Genomic DNA, 15,159 nt, shown 5'->3' with positions numbered 1-15,159 from the left:
ATTTTCACTTTCACCCCAAGGTAAAAACCAGTGCATAACTTATAGTCCATTTATTTTAGAAAAGCAAACTGATTTGTTTTTGGTGACACTGATGGGACCAGAAAGCTAAAGCTGGCCTACTTAAAGGGCAGTCCAAACACACTGCCACTTTGGCTACAGTGCAACCAGCAATGGCAGGAAATGAAAACCAGACTGGGAACTCAGAAATGAGGTTGTGAGGGTGGTAACAAATGGATACATTAGGACTTTGGTTGTGCATACAAAGCAGTGCAGAAAGACATATCTGACTACTACATTCAGTGCTGCTGCTGCTTTCAAAGCTGTTTGTAGCATATATTCTATGTACTTTTCATCCTTTTCATAAATAGTTTCTCAAAGGGTTAAGACAGTGAGTGCATGCTATAGGGTAGGCACTTTCCAAGTGCTTTATGTATATTATACTGTTTAATCCTTAAAGCAATCTCATGAGATAGCACTGCTATTATCCTCATTTTCAGATAAGGAAATGGATGTAAAGTTGAAGCAAATAGTCCATGGTTGTATAATTATGACTGTCTATGGCAGAAAGTGAAGAAGAACTAAAGAGCCTCTTGATGAAAGTAAAAGAGGAGAGTGAAAAAGTTGGCTTAAAGCTCAACATTCAGAAAACTAAGATCATGGCATCTAGTTCCATCACTTCATGGCAAATAGATGGGGAAACAGCGGCAGACTTTATTTTTGGGGGCTCCAAAATCGCTGCAAATGGTGACTGCAGCCATGAAATTAAAACATGCTTACTCCTTGGAAGAAACCTAGACAGCATATTTAAAAGGAGAGACATTACTTTGCCAACAAAGGTTCATCTAGTCAAGGCTATGGTATTTCCAGAGGTCATGTATGGATGTTAGAGTTGGACTATAAAGAAAGCTGAGTGCACAAGAATTGATGTTTTTGAACTATGGTATTGGAGAAGACTCCTGAGAGTCCCTTGGACTGCAAGGAGATCCATCCAGTCCATCCTAAAGGAGATCAATCCTGAATATTCATTAGAAGGACTGATGCTGAAGTTGAAGCTCCAATACTTGCACCACCTGATGCAAAGAACTGACTCATTTGAAAAGACCCTGATGCTGGGAAAGATTGAAGGCAGGAGGAGAAGGGGATGACAGAGGATGAGATGGTTGGATGGCATCACTGACTCAATGGACATAAGTTTAAGCAAGCTCCAGGAGTTGGTGATGGACAGGGAAGTCTGGCGTGCTGTAGTCCATGGGGTCACAAAGAGTCGGACACGACTGAGCGAATGAACTGAACTGAACTGATATAGGGGGCAGAACCAGGATTTGAGGGGAGGCATTCTAACTATAGACTCCAGGCTCATAACCCTGAATATACCCCCATTAGTCCCACCAGATTTCAGAAGGTGGAAGCCAATCTACACTACTTTTTGATAAAGAAAGGGTCTCACTTCTTCCTTCCAGGGACCCAGAAAGACTTCCTCTGCTCTCTGACCTGTTTACTGCTCTGTTTTATGAGGAATGAGGTTGAATGATAATCTCAAGAGGAATCAAGGGAATAGAAAGATTCAAAATAACACAGCTTTCAAAATAAACACAACTTCAATGGTCTGCATGCAAGTCAGGAAAAGCAGATGTTATAAGACTAAACAATGATAACACTCGAGGCTAAGAAAAGATACTGCAAAGGTAGGTCATCTTCCAAAGCTCACATGTGCCAGGCCCCAAAGGGGTTACCTGTTATCAACGGCAAGGCAGTCTGGGCTTCCCAGGAGGCACTGGTAGTAATGAACCTGCCTGCTAATGCAGGAGACATAAGGGACGAGGGTTTGATCCCAGGGTCAGGAAGGTCCCCTGGAGGAGGGCGTGGCAACCCACTCCAGGATTCTTGCCTGGAGAAGCCCATGGACAGAGGAGTCTCGTGGGCTGCAGTCCATAGGATTGCAGAGAGTCAGACAGGACTGAAGCTGCTTAGCACACACACAGCATGAAGGCAGTTTAGGCAGATGTTGGTGGCATACTTAAGCAGTTCTGACATGATTGTGCTGTTGCTTTGAAAACATTTTAGTATAATAGGATTTAAAATTTCCCCTTTTCTTTGGATTTTTTCAGTTAATTTTGGCATTAAATTAAAGCATTAAGTCAGCCAGCTTAGTGCAAAGCAAATTATGTCAGGTTCAGCATTGAAGGCTTCACTATGGAATATCTATTGACTCAAGCTTATTAACTTGTAAATCCTCTAGTTTTAGATTATGATCTATTGATTATCTGCTTTTATTTGTGCTTTAAATGAATAAACAAAAAGAAATGATCACGGTTTAGTCATTACACCTTAAGAGAAAACGTACTTAAGCTAAGCATACTTAATTAAAAATAAAAACAACTTATATTTGTTCTGAGAGATAGAAGTTGTGGTTCTTATTTTCATTGAGGCAAGTCAAAGATTGTTTTTAGACCCTTGGACAAAACAGAAAAAAAAAAAGTGTCTCACTGAGGATAGACAGTGTGGTATGAGTTTGGCATCTTAATGCATTATTAAAATTATTCTGCGATCTATTATTTTGCTTGCCCTGTTTAGCAAGAAGCCAAAAATGCTCTCTTTAATGCAAAAGGAAATTCTCTGCGAAGCCCTGTGACTAATGTCTGGGGAATGAGGTAAGCTCTGAGAGCCGAGGTCCTTTAATAAAAATAAAAGCAGTTAACTTAAAGTTAGAAGACAGCTCTGTCACTCATACTAGAGGGCGCATTTGGCAAATTACCTACTTTTTATGCGTCTTCGTTTCTAACAGTTAATATATTTCTTATGACTTTTGTAAGGATTAAACTGGGTGACCTTCTGAAAGAGCCTTGTGCGTAGCTGTTGTTGTTCAGTCACTAAGTCATGTCCAACTCATCGTGATCCTGTGAACTGCAGTGGACCAGGCTTCCCTGTCCTTCACTATCTCCTGGAGCTTGCTCAGAACTTCTTCGGTGCTCACTGAGTCAGTGACGCCATCCAACCATCTCATTCTCTGTCACTCCCTCCTCCTCTTGCCCTCAAGCTTTGCCAGCATCAGGGTCTTTTCCAGTGAGTTGTCTTTTTGAAATCAGGTGGCCAAAGTATTAGAGCTTCAGCTTCAGCATCAGTACTTCCAATGAATATTCAGGGTTGATGGTTGATTTCCTTTAGGATTGACCTGGTTTGATTTCCTTGCTGTCTAAGGGACTTTCAAGAGTCTTATCCAGCACCACAGTTCAAAACATCAATTTTTTAGGTGCTCAGTCCAGCTCACACATCCATACATGAATACTGGAAAGATGACAGCCTTGACTACATGGACCTTTTTCAGCAAAGTAATAATTCTGCTTTTTAATACACTGCCTAGGTTTGTTACAGCTTTTCTTCCAAGAAACAGCATCTTTTAATTTTGTGGCTGCAGTCACCATTCAGAGTGATTTGGGAAACCAAGAAAATGAAATCTGACACTGTTTCCAGTTTTTCCCCATTTATTCGCCATGAAGTGATGGGACTAGTTGCCATGATCTTCATTTTTTGAATGCTGAGCTTTAAGTCAGCTTTTCACTCTCTTTCACCTTCAACAAGAGGTTCTTTAGTTTCTCTTCACTTTCTGCCATTAAAGTGGTATCGGCTGTATATCTGAGGTTGTTAATATTTATTTCTCCCAACAGTCTTGATTCCAGTTTATGAGTCATCCAGCCCAACATTTCGCATGATGTACTCTGCATATAAGTTAAACAAGCAGGGTGACAATATACAGCCTTGATGTACTCCTTTTCCAATTTTGAACTAATGTATTTTTCCATGTCCAGTTCTAACTGTTGCTTCTTGTCCTACATACAGGTTTCTCAGGAGGCAGGTCAGGTGGTCTGGTATTCCCATCTCTTTAAGAATTTTCCATAGTTTGTTGTGATCCAGTCAAAGGCTTTAGCTTAGTCAATGAATCAGTAGATGTTTTTCTGGAATTCCCTTGCTTTTTCTATGATCCAACCAGTGTTGGCAATTTGATCTCTGGTTTCTCTGCCTTTTCTAAATCCAGCTGGTACATCTGGAAGTTCTTGGTTCACGTACTGCTGCAGCCTATCTTGAAGAATTTTGAGCATACTCTTGCTAGCATGTGAAATAAGTGTAACTGTATAGTAATTTGCACATTTTTTGGCATTGCCTTTTTTCGGGAATGGAATGAAAACTGACCTTTTCCAGTCTGGTAGCCACTGCTGGGTTTTCCAAATTTGCTGGCATATTGCGTGCAGCACTTTAACACCATTATCTTTTAGGATTTGAAATAGCTCAACTGGATTTCCATCACCTCCACTAGCTTTGTTCACAGTGATGCTTCCTAAGGCCCACTTGATTTCACATTCCAGGATGTTGGGCTCTAGTTGAGTGACCATACCATTGTGGTTACCTGGGTCATTAAGACCTTTTTTGTATAGTTCTGTGTATTCTTGCCACTTCTACTTAATCTCTTCTGCTTCTGTTAGGTCCATATCATTTCTGTCCTTTATTGTGTCCATCTTTGCATGAAACATTTCCTTGGTATCTCCAGTTTTCTTAAAGAGAACTCTAGTCTTTTGCATTCTATTGTTTTCCTCTATTTCTTGCATTGTTCCCTTAAGAAGGCTTTCTCATCTCTCCTCGCTATTCTTTGGAACTCTCTGCATTGTTGGGTATGTCTTTGCCTTTCTTCTTTGTCTTGTCTCCTTTTCTTTTTTCCTCAGCTATTTGTAAGGCCTCCTCAGACAACCATTTTGCCTTGCTGCATTTCTTTTTTTCTTGAGGATAGATTTTGTGACCGCCTCTGGTACAATGTTAGGAACCTTTGTCCATAGTTCTTCAGCAACTCTGTCTAGGAGATCTAATCGTTGAATCTATTTGTCACCTCCACTTTATAATCATAAGGGATTTGATTTAGGTCATACCTGAATGACCTAGTGGTTTTCCCTACATTCTTCAATTTGAGTGAGCCTGAATTTTGCAATAATGAGCTCAAGATCTAGGCCATAGTCAGATCCAGGTCTTGTTTTTGCTGACTGTATAGAGCTTCTCCATCTTCGGCTACAAAGAATATAATCAATCTGATTTTGGTATTGACCATCTGGTGATGTCCATGAGTACAGTCATCTCTTGTGCTGCTGGAAGAGGGTGTTTGCTATGACCAGTGTGTTCTCTTGGCAAAACTGTTAGCCTTTGCCCTGCTTCATTCTGTACTCCAAGGCCAAACTTGCCTTTACACCAGGTATCTCTTGACTTCCTAGTTTCGCATTTCAGTCCCCTATGAAGAAAAGTATATATATATATGTATATTTAGTGTTAGTTCCAGGAATTCTTGTAGGTCTTCACAGAATCATTCTTCATTTTCTTTGGCATTAGTGGTTGGGTCATAGAGTTGGATTACTGTGATATTAAATGGTTTGCCTTGGAAACGAACTGAGATCATTCTGTCATTTTTGAGATTGCACCCAAATACTGCATTTAGGACTCTTTTGTTGACTATGAGGGCTACACCAGTTCTTCTAAGGGATTCTTGCCCACAGGAGTAGATACAATGGTCACCTGAGTTAAATTCACCCATTCCTGGCCATTTTAGTTCACTGATTCCTAAAATGTCAGTGTTCACTCTTGCCATCTCCTGTTTGACCACATCCAATTTACCTTGATTCATGGACCTAACATTTCAGGTTTCTAATGTTGGTCTTTATAGCATCGGGCTTTACTCTCTCCCCTGGACACAACCACAACTGGCTGTCATTTCCGTTTTGGCTCAGGCTCTTCATTCTTTCTGCGGCTCTTCCTCCACTCTTCCCGAGTAGTATATTGGACACCTACTCACCTGGGGGGCTCATCTTTCAGTGTCATATCTTTCTGCATTTTCATACTGTTCATGGGGTCCAGTAAAAGTGCTCGGATCCTTGCTATCAGAAGCAGCTAAGGAAATGACTTGATTTCTAAGGTCACCTGTTTATTATTTATAATTGAAGTACACTTGATTTATTTACAAATTTGACTTTATGCTTTGTTTAAAGCTCCCAGCAAAGAAAAATGCTGAGATAGGTTTATGGCCTGAGAGCCAAATCCGCAGTCAAATACCGATTGAGCATCTACTTTTTCTAATGTGGTGCTAAGCACTAAAGGGAGTGGAAAAGAAGTAGAAAGTATTCAAATCTTAGATTTCAGGTACTGCAATCCATTAGGAATGCAAAACTCACATTCAAGGAAGCACTGTAAAAACACATGGAAACTAGCACTAAAGAAGTTATCATGTGCTTAAATGAAGCAGTGAGAAAAATCTCCACAGCAAGGGAAGAGCTTAAATAGCAACAGACAGGAAATGTACTAGGTATATGTGATAGAAGAGTAGTCATTGTATCATCCAATGTAAGATTTCAGCAAACTAAAACAAATTTAAAATTTGTAGAATCTTAAGAGTCAGAAGAGCATTTAGCTCTTTGACCATCACATCTGATGCAGAAATCCCAGAAGACTGGGGGTAGAAAGGAACAAGGAAAGGCTTCCTTACAAACATAATGAGACTACAGATCAATTTGCAGGAGCTTTATTTACTATAACTAAGACTCTGGAATCTGCTAATTTAGAAGAAGAATGATTCTGTAACAGCTTCATTGAATTGAAGGTAGAAAATTGTTGCCTGGTACTTGGATTACCTTCTGCCAGGCTAATGTAAGATCACTGCAAGTTTATGGAGGCAAGACCACCAAGCTCTCAGATCATGCAGGAATGAGTTTGGTTGTGCGCATCAGCCAAATAACCCCAATTTGGTAGGGAGATAAGAAAGGGAAGTCATAAATATCACAACTGGCCTCATGACCTATGATAGAAATAAAGTCTATAGACTGCACTGTGTGTCATGTATATAAATATTCATTCCCTTCTTTTCATCCAATATTGTATACCTGATGTTTTCAGGTGGTTACACTTACTATTTAATTTTTGGGCTATAGATTATAAAAATGGGATTAGGAAAAAAAAACTGGAGAAAGATTTGGGAAATTATTAAGAGGTCCTGGGTTTGAAGCTGGATATAGTAATAAGAGGCTTTTATTTTGCAATGAATGCATTTTATTCTGGTTTACCTGGAATGTGGGGATATTTTGGAAGATGATATGGGAAGAAATGAAGGAAGTTAGACATCCGGATGATGGACTGGCATTCAAGGAAGCCTTTGTTACCAGTATGTGAATGTTAACAGACCCAAAGAGCAGATCTGTAAACTGGGAAAATGTCTACATTACACAACTCATCTGGTAGTTGAATCTTAAGTCCCAAAGCTATGAAGCATTTACCTGTCAAAGGGGCATCACAGGGATGTCAGTAGTTGAACCTGACTTTTCAGAATCCTAGGCTGAAGGTCAATGCACATACTAATGGGTCCTGGGAATTAAAGGAGCAGGCAGGGGCCAAACCCAGACTCCTGAAGCCCAGAGTCTGACTGTATATCCCTCCCCCTGAACTAAAATTTTTCTCCCAGTTAACTGTCTGGTTTTCACCTTCAAAGCCCTGCCCCAGTGTCACCTTCTTTTAAGCTTTCCCTGGCCTCACATTAAGTTTCACCCTCCCCGTCCCACCAGGCCAACACTCTCCCTAGCCCCATGCTTGGCCAACATAACGCTCTCCTGAAAGGTGAGCATAGAATCGCTGATCCCTCATCTATGGTCTATTTTTCTACATTGCCTTTATCATTCATATATACGCATACATTCACACACATATGAATATACACATATATTTTAACTTGCTTATTTATACTGATTACTATCTTTCCTCATTGGAATAAAAGCCTAAAAAGGAAAGAATTTCTGTATTCTTTTTCTTGTATTCACTGCTGCATATCCTGATCGCATACTAACTGGATAAGTGAATGAAGGAATGAATGAAGTCCTGGATCAGTCCCTGAAAAGGGAAGAATAAAAGTTTTACAGTGTGGAGGAGCTGGAAATATTTACCTCATTTATTAGCTTTCAGTACATCATGATGTAGTTTATGACTCCATGATAAGTGGTTCATGAATTATATTATCTGGTTTTAACTATACTACTTTGGAAACATGGGTAACTTTCAAGGTTCCTGAAAAATGGAAAACCATGGTTCAGATAGAATATCTAAATCCATAACTAAATAAAGAACAAAAAAGGGGCCAGTTTGATATTCCTTACTTATGAGACAAGCTTTTTTACCAGCCATAGTATGAGATATAAACACTGACAGTCCAAGCATCTTTGACCAGAAATTGACAAAAAAAAATTGATATTGTCAAGGAGACCACACGGAAAATGCTTTGATATCCAGTATCTAAAAACGCACCTAAAAATTCTGTGTCTTGTTGCTGTTGTTCAGTCGCTCAGTTGTGTTTCACTCCTTCCAACCCCATGAGTGGTGGCACACCAGGCTTCCCTGCCCTTCACTATCTCCCAGAGTTTGCTGAAACTCATGTCCATCAAATTGATGATGCCATTCAACTATCTCATCCTCTGTCATCCCCTGCCCTCAATCTTTCCCATCAGTGTCTTTCCAATGGAATCAGCTCTTTATATCAGGTGGCCAAAGTATTGGAGCTTCAGCTTCAGCATCAGTCCTTCAGTGAATATTCAGGGATGATTTTCTTTAGGATTGACTGGTTTAATATGCTTACTGTCCAAAGGACTCTCAAGAGTCTTTTCCACCACCACAGTTCAAGAGCATCAATACATCCATGCTCAGCCTTCTTTATGGTCCAACTCTCATGTCTGTATATGACTACTGGAAAAATCATAGCCATATGGACCTTGGTTGGCAAAGTGATGTCTCTGCTTTTTAATATGCTTCTAGGTTTGTCATAGCTTGTCTTCCAAGGAGCAAGCATCTTTTAATTTCATGGATGTAGTCACCATCCACATTGATTTTGGAGTCCAAGAAAATAAAAGTCTGTCCCTGTTTCCATTTTTCCTCCTATTTGCCATGAGGTAATGGAGAAGGAAATGGCAACCCACTCCAGTATTTTTTTTTTTTTCCACTCCAGTATTCCTGCCTGGAGAATCCCAGGGATGGGGGAGCCTGGTGGGCTGCCGTCTATGGGGTCGCACAGAGTCGGACACGACTGAAGTGACTTAGCAGCAGCAGCAGTAGCAATGGGGCCTTATGCCATGATCTTACCTTTTTGAATATTTATGTTTAAATAGGTTCTTTCACTCTTCTCCTTCACCCTCATCAAGTGGCTCTTCAGTTCCTCTTCACTTTCTGCCATTAGGGTGGGTATTATCTGCATATCTGAAGTTGTTGATACTTCTCCCAGTAATCTTGATTCCAGCTTGTGAATTATCCAGCCCAGCATTTCACATGAGGTATTCTGCATTTAAGTTAAATAAGCAGGGTGACAATATACAACCTGATGTACTCCTCTCCCAAATTTGAACCAGTCTGTTGTTTCACGTCCAGTTCTAACTGTTGCTTCTGACCTGCGTACAAGTTTCTCAGGAGACAGGTAAGGTGGTTTGGTATTCCAATCTCTTTAGAATTTTCCAGTTTGCTGTGATCCACACAGTCAAAGGCTTTAGCATATTCAACGAAGCAGAAGTAGATGTTTTTTCTGGAATTCTCTTGCTTTTCCTATGATCCATAAGCTGATGGCAATTTGATCTCTGGTCCCTCTGCCTTTTCTAAATTCAGTTTGTACATCTGGAAGTTCTTGGTTCACTTACTGTTGAAGCCTAGCTCAAAGGATCTTGAGCATTACTTGGCTAGCATGTGAAATGAGCACAATTGTGCAGTAGTTTGAACAGTCTTTGGCATTGCCTTTCTTTAGGATTGGAATGAAAATTGACCTTTTCCAGTCCTGTGGCCACTGCTGAGTTTTCCAAACTTGCTGTCATATCAAGTACAGCATTTAAATAGCATCATCTTTTAGGATTTGAAATAGTTCAGCTGGAATTCCATCACCTCCACTAGCTTTGTTTGTAGTAATGCTTCCTAAGGCCCACTTAACTTCACACTCCAGGATGTCTGGCTCTAGGTGAGTGACCACACCACTGTGACTATCGAGGTCATTAAGACCTTTTTTATACAGTTCATCTGTGTATTTGGACCACCTTTCTTAATCTCTTCTGCTTCTGTTAGGGCCTGTTTCTGTCCTTCTGTGACTATCTTTCCTTGAAATGGGCTTCCTTGCAAGGCAGGAGACTCTGGTTCGATTCCTGGGTCGGGGAGATCCACTGGAGAAGGGATAGGCTACCCACTCCTGTGTTCTGGCTTGGAGAAATCCATGGACTGTATAGTCCATGGGGTCGCAAAGACGCTGACATGACTGAGCAACTTCCACACTTTCTTGAAAAAGTTCTCTTGGTATCTCTAATTTTCTTGAAGAGATCTCTAGACTTTTCCAATCTATTGTTTTCTTGATGTACTAACTAATGAATAGTATTAGCTCTTGATTAAGAAAATATTCTACTGATGATTTTGTCTATGTCTACTCAATATGCCAGCAAATGTGGAAAATTCAGCAGTGGCCACAGGGCTGGAAAAGGTCAGTTTTCATTCCAATCCCAAAGAAAGGCAATGCCAAAGAATGTTCAAACTAGTGCACAATTGCACTCATCTCATATGCATGCAAGCAAAGTAATGGTCAAAATTCTCCAAGCCAGGCTTCAACAGTATGTGAACCAGATATTCACAGATGTATGTGAACTTCCAGATGTTCAAGGTGGATTTAGAAAAGGCAGAGTAACCAGAAATCAATTGCAAACATCTGTTGGATCATCAAAAAAGCAAGAGAGTTCCAGAAAAACATCTACTTTTGCTTTATTGACTACTCCAAAGCCTTTGACTGTATGGATCACAACAAACTGTGGAAAATTCTGAAAGAGATGGAAATACCAGAGCACCTGACCTGCCTCCTGAGAAATCTGTATGCAGGTCAAGAAGCAACAGCTAGAACTGAACATGGAGCAACAGACTGGATCATCAAGGCTGTATGTTGTCACCCTGCTTATTTAACTTATATGCAGAGTACATCATGCAAAATGCTGGGCTGCATGAAACACAAGCTGGAATCAAGATTGCCAAGAGAAATATCAATGACCTCAGATATACAGATGACACCATCCTTATGGCAGAAAGTGAAGAAGAACCAAAGAGCCTCTTGATGAAAGTGAAAGACGAGAGTAAAAAATCTGGCTTGAAACTCAACATTCAAAAAATGAAGATCAAGGCATCCAGTCCCATCACTTCATGGCAAATAGGTGGGGAAACAATGGAAACAGTGACAGACTATTTCTTTGGGTTCCAAAATCACTGCAGATGGTGACTACAGCCATAATATTAAAAGACACTTGCTCCTTGAAAGAAAAGCTATGACCAACCTAGACAGCATATTAAAAAGCAGAGATATTACTTTGCCGACAAAGGTCTGTTTAGCCAAAGCTATGGTTTTTCCAGTAGTCATGTATGGATGTGAGAGTTGGATTATAAAGAAAGCTGAGTGCCAAAGAATTGATACTTTTTGTGGTGTTGGAGAAGACTCTTGAGAGTCCCTCGGACTGCAAGGAGATCAAGCCATTCAATCCTGAAGGAAATCAGTCCTGAATATTCATTGGAAGGACTGATGCTGAAGCAAAACTTCAATAATTTGGTCACCTGATGCAAAGAGATGACTCATTTGAAAAGACCCTGATGCTGGGAAAGATTGAAGGTAGGAGGAGACGGGGACGACAGAGCATGAGATGGTTGGATGGCATCAGTGAGTTGATGGACATGAGTTTGAGCAAACTCCAGAAGCTGGTGAAGGTCAGGGAAGCCTGGCATGCTGTGGTCCATGGGATCGCAGAATCGGACATGACTAAGTGACTGAACTGAGCTCAAGTCCTTTCAAAGGGCTTCTCTGTTGGCTCAGTGGTAAAGAATCCACCTGCAATGCAGGAGATGCAATTTCAATTCCTGGCTGAGAAGATCCCCTGGAGAAGGAAATGGTAACCCACTCGATTATTCTTGCCTGGAAATCCCATAAACAGAGGAGCCTGGAAGGTTACATACAGTCCGTGGAGTCACAAAGAGTTGGACACGACTTACCAACAAAACAACAACAATAAGGACTCCTTTTAAAATGCCTACTTTCACAGTATAAATAATATCTGTTCACTAGCCTGGATAATCCCATGGACCTAGAAGCCTGGTGTGGTATATTCTACAGGGTCACAAAAAGTCAGACACGACTGAAGCAACTAGGCAAGCAGGCGTGCACACATTTTATAATTTATAGATAAATAAATATCATGTAATGGGGATGTGTACTCCAGAAATTATTATTTATAGGAGTGTACCTTTTAAAAAGTTTGATAACAACTAGACTATATTAACATTCTGACTTTAGAAAAGCTATTACTAAGAAAACAAAACAAAATCCTTTTCCTCTCTAAATAAAATGGAATCTGATCACTAGCTTATTATGAATAAAATTCTAAAATAAGAACAAGTAACTCATTTAAGTTCCTGCCTTGTAATGGACAGTTTTGTAATACCTTTTGGAAGAGAAATGCTTAAAGATGATTTTGTAAAAAAAAAAAAAAAATCTCATCCTCTTGACTAATTTCCCAGTGGGAAGTGCTGACTGTTATTGATAAAAACGATACCTACGGTCATTGCCCTGATGGCACTTTGAAGAATATAGTCAGAGACAAAAGTCCTATAAAAGGTGCATGTCACAAAATCATCTGAAACCTCTATTATGCTCTTGGGCTATTTTAACCAGTTACACTGTTACATTTATTTCATTAGTTCCTTTGACTATTTCTCAGGTTGAATGATTTGATTTAAATTCTCCGTTAAGCTTAAAGTCTAGTGTGAAGAAGACCAATGCAAATATAAGTGGTTTCAGCAAGGTATAAAATATTTACACTGTCTCTCACTCCCGTGTTACTTACAAGATGGCAAGCAATCAGTTACACTGCAAAATGCTGGGAGGGGAGCAGAGAGCTCCGGGCACACAGGGCACTACCCAACCCAGGGAAGCGATGTTCAGTTATCATGGTGACTGTCATCGTAACAATTGTGCAAGTACATCATTCACTGGGGGTGACTCGAAACAGATGAAGAGGAGCTGAAAAATGGAAGAATTTTCCTTGTTTCGTGTCTCTCTGATAACTAGGCAGACTACAGAGCATGAAAGATGAGGCCTGCCCAATTCAAACCAGAGCACGTAGTCACCATCTGGGCATTTTAAAAGTAGGACACATGAAATGCTCAGATGTATCCCCCAACAGGGTGCAATAATACAGCAGTAAAGAGAAAACCACAGTGAACTATGGTCACTTTCACACTTGCAATCTTTCTGGTACAAGAAGAGGCAAGGATTTTCCAAAAACCTCCCTAAGATGCTCAGGTGCATGTTAACTGCTTATACATTTGATGCACAGTGGTACATGGCATGCACACATATCCAGCAAAGGCCATCCTCCTCACGGAAAGAAAGGGGACAGACCATTTTCAATGGAGTGCTCAGCTGGAGGGCTCAAATCTGAAAATACTCAGTATGCTAAAATAGTCAGAAACAGTTACTGCTGAAACAAATACTGACTTTTAAAGTGATATATTTGGCATTCAAAGGAGTACCCAACTGAATCGTTTCTTTTAGATTCTGTCAGATGGAAACCTTTATCTTTCTGAACTAGAATTACTTAAGTTATTTAAAAGTTAATAAACAAAGAGCATTAACATATCTTTTCGGATCTTTGAAGGTGAGGTTAAGATTTCTTGTTCTGGAAACCTATACAAGCTTCTATAGATTCCCAAAGCATGCAATCTAGTAACACTGCATGGTGCATCACTACTGCATCAGTGAAAAGAAAATCCTCAAACCTTCATTCTCTTCCAGTCTGTTCATCTGATGTATGTTTTCCAATGAGCAAGAGAACATCATTTATAGGAATAAATGTCAGCTATTATAGAATCATATGATATTTGGCCACCAAATGAAAATGTATACATTAATATGTTTAATACATATATTTAAATGAATTTAAATTATATAGGTAGATTGTGTTATAATCCCTGCTTAAGTTTACTCACATTTGTAGTAAAAATGAATATTCACAATAGCAAGTAAACTGACAGGCCCCTCATTTATAGACTTGTGGCTTCAAGAACAGAGAGGCTGCAGGATGGCAATGCTTATTGCAAAAAAAGAAAAAAAGCACAAAAACATCCTAATGATAACTGATGGGAAGAATTTAAGACTTTTTTTTTTTACTTAGGAAGGAAAGACATTCTAAGGAAATGAGAGAATTAAAGAGGAATTATATATTTAGGAAGAAAATTTACAAAGAGAATGTTTCAATTTAAATTCCTTGCTTCCAGTTGAAACTCCAGATACACTTACGAGGAAAATTCCTCCAGATTTTTTCTGGACTTTTCCAGAGGTTTTTTTTTTTTTTGGTGGGGGGGAAGGTCAGGGGAGGTGTCTCTTCATTTGTGATCTTTTACCTACTCCTTGCTAAGAATTCTTATCAGTCAATCTAACCATTCCATTTCTCCTGCCTATTTTGTAATGAATGAATAGCACATACTGTTAATTGGCCACCTGGGGTTCAGAGAGTGGAAATGTGGAGTTGGTGTCTGAAGGCTGCAGTGGGCTGACAGTGGACTGACCACACTCTATTTCACAGGAAGGAAAACCAAGCCTCCTTGTCGCCCCTCCCCCGCTCCATTTCTTGACCGTCTGTGAGGCTAATATAATTTTTTAAAGTGATTTATCTCTAACAGATGGGGCCATCCAGCCACAGGGACCTGGATGCACAATGCCCCTCACAACTTTAATTTCTGGATGTGATAAGCATATATTCCACTAGTAAATAATTATCACTCTGTTAAGGAAAGGATGCCAAGGTGTGAGGTATCATGACCAGGTACTTCTGGGCAGAAAGGACACATTGGTACGCTCTCTTGAGGCTGTTACCATCCTCAACCTAAATGTGCTCATTATCGTATTTCTAGAATGTGGTCGGTCACAAAGGAAGAGCATTAGTCACGGTTTAATGTACACAGCGATACTCAGGAAGCTAATTTTAGGTAAACATTGAGTTTTTTGGTAAATCTGGAATGACACAGGGTAAGGTAAGAAAAGATGGTGACACAGGTCCCACAGAGGTCCCTGAGAAGATGACCTCAGGAGAGTGACTGGCA

At 40.0% G+C, this 15,159-nt stretch overlaps 1 protein-coding gene across 1 annotated transcript in view; it reads right to left on the bottom strand.

The window, feature by feature from the left end:
• Positions 1–15,159, bottom strand: part of USH2A (usherin) — an 893,901-nt gene that overhangs the window by 102,854 nt on the left and 775,888 nt on the right. The gene's annotated exons all lie outside the window — the stretch shown is intronic.

The sequence above is a fragment of the Cervus canadensis genome, chromosome 13, assembly GCF_019320065.1.
Source record: "Cervus canadensis isolate Bull #8, Minnesota chromosome 13, ASM1932006v1, whole genome shotgun sequence".
NCBI lineage: Eukaryota > Metazoa > Chordata > Mammalia > Artiodactyla > Cervidae > Cervus > Cervus canadensis.
This window is presented reverse-complemented; position numbering and strand designations above follow the sequence as displayed.